This window comes from Camelus ferus, chromosome 13, assembly GCF_009834535.1.
Source record: "Camelus ferus isolate YT-003-E chromosome 13, BCGSAC_Cfer_1.0, whole genome shotgun sequence".
Taxonomy (NCBI): domain Eukaryota; kingdom Metazoa; phylum Chordata; class Mammalia; order Artiodactyla; family Camelidae; genus Camelus; species Camelus ferus.
Window position 1 is genome coordinate 58,605,468 of NC_045708.1, and position 13,229 is coordinate 58,618,696.

Below are 13,229 nucleotides of genomic sequence, written 5' to 3' on the forward strand. Positions count from 1 at the left end.
ATTGTAAGAAAATATAGTAAACTGCAAATTAAAATTAAAAACAATCATCCAAATCTCACTACCCAGAGATAAACACTCAGCATTCTGGGTGCATCCTTTTACCCAGCTGAGACAGAATGAATATTAGTTTAATTTCTTTGGTTCACAAAGTAGTTAAACTTTTTTGTCGTATATTATTGAGCATTATCTCCTTTTCTGGTGAATGTGTGGGTATTTTCAAGGACTCTGTGAATAACAAAGAACAGATAATGCTAATAAATAAAAGTAATTATGCAATCAATGGTTATAAAAGTAGTTGTTTTGCCAGGTTCATTGTTAGCCTTTTAATTTAGCATCTTAATTATACAAGTGGCGAATGAATCAATAATTTCTTTTGCAGTTACTGCTTTCTGTTTCATGTTAAGAAGTACTTTCTCAGGCTAAGATGATACTGGTGTTCATTTCTTTTTTCTTCTAGAACTTTTGCTTTTCCTTTTTTGTATCTGTGTTTTAAAAACATATGTAATTTATGTTGGTTTGGTTAGTTTGCAGGTTAATAACATGAATTTTCTTTTGACTGGTTAGCTAGTTATCCCCAAATCATTTATTAAATGATCTTTTTGCAACTGTTTTAAATTCCTACCTTTATTATATGTAAACTTCTTAAATGTGTCTGGATCTTTCTATACCCTTTATTTTGATCTAACTTTAGGTTTGCTTATAGTTAACATTTTCTTCAGGTTTTATTTAGACTTGTATTCATTTTGTCAGTTACAATATAGAGTGTTCTCTTTCACGATCAGAATCATGTTTTGAATATTAATTTCATAGTTTCTTCATAACAGTGCTTCACATCATTTTTATTCTAAGATTTTAAAACATTTTTTTCTATTGTCAATCAAATTTTATTATTTTCTCTTATTTTTCATGCATGTGTATAAGAAAGCACTGATCTTGATACTTTTTTTTTATTTTTAGTGTGACAAAATTCACATAACATAAAATTAACTATTTAAATAATTTTAAAGGGTACAATTGAGTGACATTTAGTACATTCACAGTGCTGTGTAACCATCACCCCTGTCTTTTCCAGAACATTTTCACCCCCCACAAAGGGAAATCCCATGCCCATTAGCAGTCCATCCTCATTCCCTGCTCTCTGTGGTTCCTTGCAATCACTGCTCTGTCCTCTGGCCTTACAGATTTGCCTATTCTAGATATTTCATATAAATGGAATCTTACAGTATGTGGCCTTTTGTGTCTGGCTTCTTTCATTTAACATGAGATTTTCAAGGTTCTTCCATGTAATGGCAATGGATGAGGGTTCCAATGCCTCCATATTTTCACCCAAACTTCGTTTCTTTAACAATTTTTTATTATGGCTTTTCTAGTTGATGTCCAGTGGTAACTCATTCTGCTTTTGAGTTGCATTTCCTTGGTGACTAATGATGTTGAACATCTTTTCATGTGGATGTTGGGCACTTGTATACATTTTTGGAGAAACTTTCATGCATATTTTTGTTTTTAAAAAAGTTCTCTAATTTTCTTTTCTTTTATTCTTCTGCTTTTAATACTAGAATTATACTAGTTTTAAAAGACAGTAGGGAAATTTTTTTCTATGTACTGAAATAATTGAAGTAATTTAGATGTCAGCTTTTTGTGATGGTCTGACACCATTTCAATATTTTTTTAAATAGAACTTTAGTTTTTTTTTCTGGCTGTTGGTTTCAGTTTTCCACTTTTTCTTAATCCCACATTGGTACATTTTAGTAGAATTTAATCAGTTTTTAAGAGTATAAATTTAGTAGCAAACTTTTGTACTGAGAATTTGCTTATAAAGATTCTTCTCTATTAATTTATATATTATACATATACAAATTATAAATGTATACATTAATATATGTTTATTTTACCAATGTTTTGTGAATCATTTGTATTTTTTCTTTTAAAATTAGTCTTTCCAAAGGGTTGTTTAGCTTAATAGTTTTAAAATGTCTTATAGCAACTTATAAATCTTACTGTTTTCAAGTTAGTTAACTTTTTATTGTCAGATTTTGTTAATAGCCCATGGGAATTTGAAAAGAATCTACATTCTCTCTCTTTTTTTAAGTTACAAAGTTCAACATGTAACTGTTGAATCATAATTATTAGTTATAGAATCTTATTTTCTTATTTTTCTTATTGTTCTGTCAGACAGTGTGTGTATAAGAACTTAGAATTTTATTCTATTTGTGTTTTGTTAGCTTATATTTGTATTTCATTGGATTTTTATGATTTAGATTTCAGTGTCATGTCATCAGGGGCTAATTCATGTCTGTTATATCTTTGTTATAAATTGTTCCTTTTATAAATATAAACAAATCTTCCCTCTCTGATGTTTTAAAACATTTTTCCTTGGTATCTTCTTTATCTTATACTGATGCTTAGCATGATCATCGCGATAACAGCGGTAGACTTTTTCAGTATTTTGGATTTTATTTCTGCATTTGTTAATTATTGAGATAGTCTAAGACACTTCAGCTCCATTCTTATCAATGGAATGCAGCATCATCGTAGCATTCAAACAAAACTAGCAGAGCTTTTCTTTCCTTCTCAGCCATGCCCCTCGGTACCTCTTGGTTGGGCTCCAGAATTCTGAAATTGAAAAAAATACATCATGGGGAGGAACCTGTCCTCATATTCCATGGCCTGTATTCTGGGAGATGCTTTAGTTCTGCCAACTTAGGATGTATGAAGTTAAATCGGAAGAGGGTCAATGAAGGGAAGAGCATGGCTAATTTCTAGTTTAGAAAGCAGATCAGTTCTGCCTAGTCCCACGAATTTGCTACAGACCACGGTGGACCTCAGCACCTGTAACTGGCCTGTTCCTTGCTCAGTCCTGCTCCAGGATTTAGTGTGGAATTGCCCAAGACCTGTGCACTAGGAAGAAACTTCTGAGAATATTCCTCCAACCCAGCATATCCTATGGATCTGCTTCAATTAGAAATAAACTCTTTAGGGGAAAAGCCAGACTGGAATTGCACATAGAAAGAACGAACTGTGTGAATGCCTTCTTATTCCTCAGTTCCTCGTATGAAAGCTTGGTTCCAAACTGCAATGCCAAATGACAACAGATATCTATGTCATTATGCTTGTGTATAGTGTGGTGAACAGAGAATTAGTGTCTGATACAGCTTAATCTTTATATGCTTCTATAATGACATTTTTGAGACAATATTTCTTTCATATAGTATTTATGGATCCAAAAACTACCTGACGTACCAAAGAACTAAAAAAAAATCCACGGTCTTTATAAACTTTGATAGCATGACGTGTTTTTGAAGCTCTTACAGGATGTAGGGAGATCCTTTTCTCCACTTAAAATCCAAAGACAACTCAAGCAGACTGTTTCTTATTTCAAACAAACTGTTTTCAGTTAAGAAAGAAATACTAAGTAGTTCTAAATGCGTGGCATTTAGAGGAGATCTTTGCCCTTCTTTATTGAAGTTTAGTTGATTTACAATGTTGTGTTAGTTTCTAGTGTACAGCGTAGTGATCAGTTATATATGTATATATATATTTATTTTCATTATATGTCATTACAAGATATTGAACGTAGTTCCCTGTGCTATACATTAGGACCTGTTGGTTACCTATTTTATATATAGTAGTGTGTATGTGCTAATCCCAAACTCCTAATTTATCCCCCTCCCTTTCTCCTTTGGTAACTGTAAGTGTGTTTTCTATGTCTGTGAGTCTATTTCTGTTTTGTAAATAAGTTCATTTGTGTCATTTTTTAAGATTCCGTATATAAATGATATCCTATGACATTTCTCTTTCTCTGAATGACTTCACTTAGTATAATAATCTCTAGGTCCATCCACGTTGCTACAAATGGCATAATTTCATTCTTTTTTATGGCTGAGTAGTGTGTATATGTGTGTGTGTGTGTGTGTGTGTGTGTATGTGTGTATATATCACATCTTCTTTGTCGAGTCACCTGTCCATGAACATTTAGGTTGCTTCCAGGTCTTGGCTATTGTAAATAGTGCTGCTGTGAACATGGGGACACATGTATCTTTTAGAATTAGAATTTTCTCTGGATATATCCACAGGAGTGGGATTGCTGGAGATCTTTGTCTTTTTAGATCATCTGTCTAAGTTCATAGCAGGCTGATCTGTAGATACGGATATCAAAACCAGCTTGCTAAAAGCTTTCCTGGAAGGTGGAGAAGACAGCAGTTTGTCTGTCTAGGGACGATTTCCATTGTGTGTCATTGTGCCTCTCCTGATTGCCCACTTTGGGTTTGTCTGTCTAAGATAAGTGGTAATAATACAAAAGATAGTCTGCTTATTTAGATAGTTTTGGGTTGATGTGGATTTCATGGTCACCTTAGCAAGCCGCTTAATATTTGGCTGTTAAGATGAATGAATGACCTGCTTTACCTATATGAGTGCCCTTGTCTTGAATACCTCCTCTGAGTATTAATTGGCATACACTGGAACCACAGCATGGATTTTGCCTTTCTCTTGGACTTCTTGGTTTGTTTTACATGGTTGCCAAAAACTCAAGTTCACATCAATTCAAGTCACCCAGAGATTATTTATCTGCTAAACACGATAATAACACAAGCAGACAGTCAATTAAAAATCATGCATCACGATGATTTCTGAAGGATGCTCTGCGTATTCAGATCCTAAGCAAAGTGATAGAACCCAGTGAGTCCTGAGAATTCTCTTACCCCTACCCCATGGCCAAACACTCAAAACTGTTTCTGCTTGAGGGAAGAAGTTCTGTATTTTGGAATTAACTTCATTTTCCCTGTCCACTGAAGACCACCGGGAGGCCCAGGAAGTTTGATCTTGGGCCTCCCCCATCAGTGACAGACCTATACCACCCAGCCTGAGGAGGGGAGGGAGAAGTTAACATGGCAGCATGACTTTAAGAACAGGTGAATACAGTTCATTAAGTATTGCTTTTATAATTAAAGTCAGAGCATTCATGTATGAATGTCAGTTAAGTAACTAAGTATTTTCCCCTCCAAAATTTCTGGAAGAAAGGCCAATGTTTCATAAATAGGATGTCAAAATTGCATGGTTTAGCATGAAGTACAGTCAAATATATATATAAGGCCAGTGGCTAAATATCAGCTCTCTAAAAAGATGTTACTATAGCACAGTACACTGATGAAAATTTGGTTTTCTTTTTACTAGAGGAATTATAATTCTGAAAGTCTTGATTTGTTTTTATTTACATTTGTAATAATTTTCTTCATGAAACCTGCTCTGATTATTCTAGCCCACATTTATGTCTCTTTTTATGGATAAAGCATAGCATTTAATTCTATATAATTATAAGTGAAATGAAATTAATGAATGAAACAACATTCTTATGATGATGGTTATTAAATGCATATGATGCCACACAAGGATTTTATTTTTAAATGTTATTTTTGAAAAAAAGGACTAAGTTTTTGATATATAACTAGAACCTGGAATTGGCTTTATCTTAAATGTCAAGTTTTTGCTTAGAAGCTTTGTTTTGTTGTATAAGAGCTAATTAATTAAAGCCCCTCGTCTGTAGCTCCTACCATATGGCTGGCCACGCTCTCAGCACTTTACAGTTTAACCCGCTGACTCCCTATTACCTCTTCAGTTGTATATTTCTTCAGACATGGAAAATATTTATGACTCCACATGTTCAGAAGGTTTACCCAAAGGATACAGTCACATAAGGCCGGACATCACTTGCATTTAGCATCATGAGGTTGAATCATCAGAATGACGTCCAGACTCATGGGGAGCAGCTCACATGTGAAGACAGCTCAAAGACATTGTGTTGGTTGTGATTTGTGGAGGAAGATGAACAGGATTAAAACGAGGATTATTTTTGTACTCTGCTGTTTACTGACGTAGGCTTGATCGGGAGTAAATCTTTGAACAAATTTACTAAAAAGTCTGCCTTCAATAAATTAGAAAAAGATTGCTTCTCTTCTCCCTTCTAGAAGGTGGATGATGCCCTTAGTCTCCTACCTTCCTCTGTCCCCAGTGTAAGTGGGTTCTAATTTACTTGGGTAAATTAAAAAAAAAAAAAGGCAGGTCTATTAGTTGGTATTGAATATTAAAGATAACCTAGATATTGTACAGAATGTTTTTACACTTTGAGAGTGTTTTTCTCTTCTCTTCTGTCATTGAAATTTAACACCTCATCCAGGGGAGAGAGTCCTTGCTGAATGTCTGGAAGGACCAGGGAGGCTTGATTGGAACCAGAGGATGCCATGAGGAGCCAGTTTCAGAATTCTGATTGCAACAAAACAAACTTTTATCTTGAGAATGCGTTCATCTCTCACTGAACAGCCTTGCCATCATACCAGGCATGTTTGCAGCTGGAGGAAGCCATAGTCCTGATTTTTAAAGAGACCCAAAGATATGGCTCCTCAGTGAGAATCCACTGTAAAAAAGTAACTAAAACACATCCAGAAATAGAATAGATTTCATTATTAGAAGACTGCTTATTAATTCAACAAGTATTTTTCTCAGTGCCTTCCATGTGTTGGACACTCCTGTCTTCCAGGACTATTGTGCTGGACAAGACAGGCCTCAGCCCCGCTTTCCTGGAGATTTCATTCTTCTGAGGGTGATGGTTGCCTGAGGTAGAGGCTGTTTGGAGAGAGAGAGAGAGAAAGAGAGAGAGAGCATAAGTAAACAAAGAAATTAACAGAATGATTTCAAAGGGCAGTAAATGCTATGACTGACGGTGGGACTTGGGGCTGTTTTAGGTTGGATGGTCAAGGATGGCCTGAGGATGAAGTTAGCCCCGGGTGACTAGAAGGAGTCAGCCATGGGAAGATATATGGACAGGGTGGTTGGATAGAGGGAACAGCCAGCACAAAAACCCTGTGGTGGGAAGAGGATGGGAAGGGTTAAATTGGGAGTTTGAGATATGCAGATACTAACTACTACGTATAAAATAGATAAACGACAAAGTCCTGCTGCACAGCACAGGGAACTATATTCAATATCTTGTAGTAACTTATAATGGAAAAGAATATGAAAATGAATATACAAATGTATATGTATGACTGAAACATTATGCTGTACACCAGAAACTGACACAATGTTGTAAACTGACTATAGTTCAGTAATAATAATGATAAAAAAAAAAACACCCCAGTGTTGGGGATGAGCTTCTTGTAATGAGAGACAAAACAAAGGCCATTAACTGGAGCAAGGGGAGCCCAGGTGAGGCTGGTAGGATTTGAGGATGAGAGGGAGGCAGTGACCTCGTGGGTCACTGTGAGTTTGGATTCAATTCAGTTGGAATGTCTTTTTAACAAGAGAAGGATATGATCTGATACATAGTTTTAAAAGATAATTTTGGCTGCTAGTGGATTACAACAGAACAGGAATATAGCAGAAAGTTGTTTGAAATTTCATTTGAAACATGAGTATTGAACACATCACTTTTTTAGAACTTATGTTGGGAAGTAAGGCAAATGATACATCACTATTAAATATGGATTCACTCGTGAGTATCAAAAGAAACACTTTCAAAATGATATTTTCTTAAGGCTTAAGATACAATTATATAGTGTGGCACAAATTTTAAAGGGAACATTTAGTTCTATCTTATCTATTCTACTTGGTTAATAACCTCAGTATATCTTCTCTGCTGACTTAGCAAAGGGCATTTTGATGAACACTCATTTGAGAATATGCAATTATCCATTTTATTTTCCTTTTTAAATTGAACTGTAGTTGGTTTACAATGTGTTAATTTCTGGTGTATAGCATAGTGACTCAGTTGTACATACATATATATATATTCCTTCTCATTATAGGCTATTACGAGGTATTGGATATACTTCTCCGTGCTATACAGTAGGACCTTATTTTTTACCTATTTTATGTGTAGTAGTTAGCTTATTTTGCTTTTGAGATGAGGTTATTTGTCTCTCTTTTAATTCTCTTTATTGTTACGTATTATAATTTTTTTTGGTTTCAGTTTTGCATAGCTATGCACACACAGAGACACACAAATTAGATATTTCCATGTTTCAGTGACAAGTGGTTTTCTGTTTCTTGACTCTAGAGAATTCAGCTTTGATATTCCCTAATAATTATTTTGCTACAAAAGAGAAATGTCCGACCATGACTGTGTTTGTGATCACATGATGAAGGACACACACACATACCTACATTTCTAGGATGGTGTGTAATACTTTACAGATGGATCGTGGGTCAGGAGTTTACACATCCCTTGTCTGGAGTTTTTAGGCTTTGACTCTGGCATAAGAAACCTTTTTTTTTTTTTTTTTTTGCTATGATTTGAATATCATAGTTGACACCATTTAAACTGTGTACAACATCTTATCATTTTATTTCACAGAGCTTTTCTGCAGGGCCTTAAAATATTTAAGGGCAGAGAGAGAGCAGGCCCTACCATAACAAGCCTCAGCAAATTCTGACTGGAGAAGAGGCAGTGCGTTCTGAGTCAAGGTGCTTAAATATTCTCCAGTTTCCGTTGGTGGGAAGAAAGGATCGGTGTTCATCCCCAGCTGAACGCCAGCGTTAGGACCTCATAGGACTCCCTGACTGGGGAAGGTGGTTGAGTTTCCCCCTCCAGCTCTGCATTCACTTACCAAATGTTTAGCAGGCACCTTCTATAGGCAAAGACATCCTAATTTTTATGTTGTCTCCCACCACTAAGCATCTTTGTCAGCCCTGACTCCAAAACAGACGACTCAACTCAATCTCCTTAGGCTGTACTTGAATCTCTGCTTCTAACTAGGTGAGTCCTGTGGCCTCTCACAGTGCGCAGACGTTTCTCACTGCCCAAGTTTGCACGTACTCACCACGCCTCCTTTGTGGGCTTCAATTTTAAGTCCTGTAAAATATGGATAACTTCACTGACTGTATCACTCATTTAATCAAGTAACCTGTGAGTTGTCGTATGACAGCTGGTGAGCATCCAGTAAAAGGTGCTGTGTGATTCTTTTTGTTACTGTTATGCCCATGATTCCATATGATACTCTAGTAAAACTCAGTGGTAGTTTGAAAAGCGCTCCCTAGGTGCCTACCATGGGCATTTGCACATGTGCTACATGGCTATATAAGCATGAATAAAATGGGATCCTCACTTCAAAGGAACTTAGAGCTTATGTGGGGAGGCATGAGCAGAACTCGCTCTATTACAAAAACCCTGCGAGCAGGTGCCCATGACCTTCCAAGGAGGAGCTTTGCTGGAAACTTCCTCTCTGTTTACTCTACACCAAGCTATGGAGGGTAGCATGCTTGACCAAAGCACCCTTGAATTCAGGATTATGTTGTCTCTGGTGGTCACTGGATTTAGTGAAGTCAGCTCTTAAATACCAATCGTGAGACTGAGTTCTCTTCTAGAAATGCAATTCTTGGGTTTTTTTTTTTTTTGATTCAATCATTGATCTGTAAACTTTCCATTTTCCTTTCTTCTTTGGGTTAAATGATCTCATCTTTTCCTCACCCTGATTTCTTTTCCATAAACTTGCAGTAAAAGCCAATTTTAGGTTTGTACTGCCTCCTTTCTTTTCATGAGGTGCTTCTTAATATGAAAGTGTTTAATAAGGTCAATTCTGCTCGAAGATGCCAACCAGACACCATTTTACCTTTTTGGGATTTTGGACTTTTGCAATTTAGGGTTTTGGATCTTGTATCTTTCACTGGTTAACCCAACCAGGGAAATCTGAAGGCGAGTTCAGCCCTTTTTTATCAAATCACTTACCTGAATACAAAGACCAACTTCTTGTTGATCTCATATGTTCCTCTCCTCTTGTTTCTGGGAAAAGTCATGTTCTTTTAAGCGAGGCCATTTTTGTGGTGTTATTTGCAAAACCTCTTAGGAATACAATGTCTTCTATATACCCACAGAGGAAGGGCCTGGCTTTCTGGTATTGCAAATGATACCACAATACTTGGTAGCTTGATGGAAAAAATGACAGGAGTTTATATACTGGAAAGAAGGGAGTGGCATTGGAACCAGTTTTACAGCAGTGCAAGGGAGAAATTTCTGGAGCATTTGCTGACAATCTCCCAAGGGAAGAACAGTCTTGATGCTTTTGGCGGTCGTTTTCAGACCTACTGCACCTTTCTTAGTGATATGAATGAATCATCAGTGCAATTTGGCAACAAATTGCTTTCAGTTTGGGGTCAATCATGGTTAAATTGTATAGACGGTGCCTCTATTGCCTTCCTTGAATGTGTTTATACAGTGAAAACAATTTGACCTCTTAAGTTGCTTTTTATGTTAAATTTACTTACCGCTCTGGGGGATTTTGTAAAAGTGCTTATTTGGTATGTCCAAGTGCTTTAATGACTATCTTTTGCTTACTCCCAGGGTCTGAAAATCAAGCTCCAAGGATTTTTAACCTTGTCATTTCATAATTTGAAAGCAGGTCACCAGTGTTTGCATTCTCTGAACAGCTGAGTTCATGCAGGGAGTTGTAATCTGAGCCACATGTTTTCACTCTGCCCCCTCAGGCAGGATGGGATGGCCAGCCTGCTGGTCACCTGCCGGCCACATGCGCTGGTTTTGCTTTCTTACTTTGTCATTCTCTATCTCCGTGGACACATCCTCCTCCCAGCCAGCTCTGTTTTTCGTTTCTGGCAATCTTTTCAGTAAGCCAGCTTGCCTTGTTGGGCCAATTGCTCTCTTTTCACTTGTTTTCTAACTACAGGGAAAAATAATTGATTGAGAAATTCTTTGAAGAAAGTGGAAGGCTGAAGGAGAGAAATACAATAATCAATTAATTAACAAGTATAAGGCATAAGGCTCTTTTTTACTAGGCACATAGCTGTACGTCTGAACTACTTTATTGCCTTGTTGTTCTGATTGATTGGTGCCAATGCTCTAAATATTTTGAATATCACTATTGATATGGTACATTTTTATTAGCAAACTAATATATATTCATTAAATAAAGTTTGAGAAGTACAGAAAAAGAAGTGAAAAATATAAGCCGCTTTAAAGGGCTTGTTTATTTCTTGATTAAGTAAATTCCTAGATAGTTTATCATTTCTGTGCTATTTTGAATGGTATTTTTTCTTATATTCTGTGGTTGGTAATGTTAGTGTAGAGAAGTGTTTTTGACTTTTTTAAGTTGGTCATGTGTTCAACAACTTACTGAACTCTTTTATTGGTTTCATCATTTATTGATTCTAATCACTTTAGATAACAAAGTTTTTCTTCTAATTCTTATATCCTCATTTTTAAATATAGCATTGGTCAGGAATTAGAATCCTAACTTAAGCAGTGGTAGTAGTAATAGATGTCCTTATCTTGTTCCAGATCGTAAAATGCTTCTATATTTTCTCTATCAAGGGTGATGCTGTTGTAGGTTTTTACACATAAATTTTGCTGTTTCCTAATTCTAAGTCCCTCTTAAGTGCTGTATTAGTTTTCTGTTGTTTTGTAACAAATTCCCACGAACTTAGCAGCGTGAAACTGCCCACTTTATTATCTCACAGTTCTGTAGGTCAGAAGTCGGGGCGGGTTCAAATGAGTTCTCTGCTCAGGGAACTGAGATCGAGGTAAGGGTGAGGCTGGGCTCCAACCTGGAGGCTCGGGGGAAGAATCCTCTGCAAAACTCGTTCAGGTTGTTGTCGGACTCCAGTTCCTTGCAGCTGTAGATGTGAGGTCTGGTTGGCTGTCAGCTGGGGCACTCTCTGGTCCTACAGGCAGCTGGAAGACCTCCTTTCTCACACAGTCTCCTCCATCAACAAAGCAGAAACAATGCTCTGAATCCTCCTCACACTTGGAAGCTCGCTGGCTGCTTGTGCTACCTGTTGAAGAAAGTTCTCTGCTTTTAAAGGAGCTCTTGTGATTTGATAACCTCACTGTGTTAAGGTCAGCTGTGCCTTGTAGTATAGCATGATCATGGGGGGCATAGCTCTTTTATTCAAGGATTACGTTGGGACATCTTCAGGGGGCCATTCTAGAAAGCCTGCTTACCACAAGTACATACCCAGCCTCTGCTAAGTCCTGTTACATTTCTGTTGATGTTCTTCCATGCATTGCTCAAAACATACACACATGTATTAGAGAGGATGTATTAAGGGTGTGATTTTGGAAGCCAGACTATCTTAACTAACTGTTTGACCTTGTGTAAGTTAATTAACCATATTTTGTCTCTTTTTCCTTGTCATTAAAATGGAAGTAGGACCTATTAGTAGACCTATTTCAGAAGGTATGTAGTAATTATGCAATAAGTTTCAACTATTATAATTATTACTATAGTAATCAAACTGAAATGCTATTATTTTATAATCTTTATTTTCTTAACTATAATATAAATATTTTATGTTACCTGTAAGCATTCTTAGGCCGCATCATTTTAATGGCTGCAGACTATTCCATTGTGTAGGTATACAATAACCTATTTTACAAGTTTCTGATTGTTGGAGGCTGCTACTGTTTTTCTATTTTATAAACAACACTGAGGTGAACATCCTGTGGATTTTTGCACACATTCCTATTTATGTCCTTAAAATAAATTCATAGACATAGAATTGATAGTTTCAATAGGAAATGTTTTTTTTTTTTTAAATTTAAGTTTACTAAATAGTTTCAAAAATGTCAAGGAAATTTCATATATATATGTATATGTATATGTGTGTGTGTGTATGTATATACACACATATATGTATATATGTGTATATATACCCCTCACCCAGCTTTGCCTAATGTTAACATCTTGCTTTACTGTACTTAATTACAGATTCTCTTTGAGTGACCAGTTTTTCTACTTATGACCTTTTTCTGTTCCAGGGTCCAGTCCAAGATACAGCATTACATTGTCATGACCCCTTAGACTCTGGGACAATTTCTTAGTCCTTCTTTGTCTTTTATGACCTTGACACTTTTGAAGAATTCTTGTCATTGTTTTGTAGGTTGCACCTCAATTTAGCTTTGCCTCCTGATAGTAAACTGATAACCTTAACTGCTAAACCTATTAACAAAGATTGAATTAATTTTTGTATAATTAATTTATATATGTGTGTCTGCGTTGGTAGACTGTATCACTTTTAGTCCCTGGAAGCCTGAGGAGCTACACAAGGATTATACAAGGGGCAGCATTCCTCCCTCTGTTCCTTATGGAACTGGAGAAACCATGTTGGAAGGACTTCTGCAGCCAGAAATCTCTTCCCTGCTTTCCCCTAGACAGCACTCTGGTGACGCAGTGGGGGCTCTCGAATGTACTTAGAATCAGTAGGTCCCTGATTCCTTTACTCTCTGT

General features: G+C 36.5%; 1 protein-coding gene across 2 annotated transcripts in view; it reads left to right on the forward strand.

Moving 5' to 3' along the window:
* The window catches only part of PTGFR (prostaglandin F receptor), a 45,939-nt gene that overhangs the window by 13,942 nt on the left and 18,768 nt on the right, over positions 1 to 13,229 (forward strand). The window lies entirely within an intron of this gene.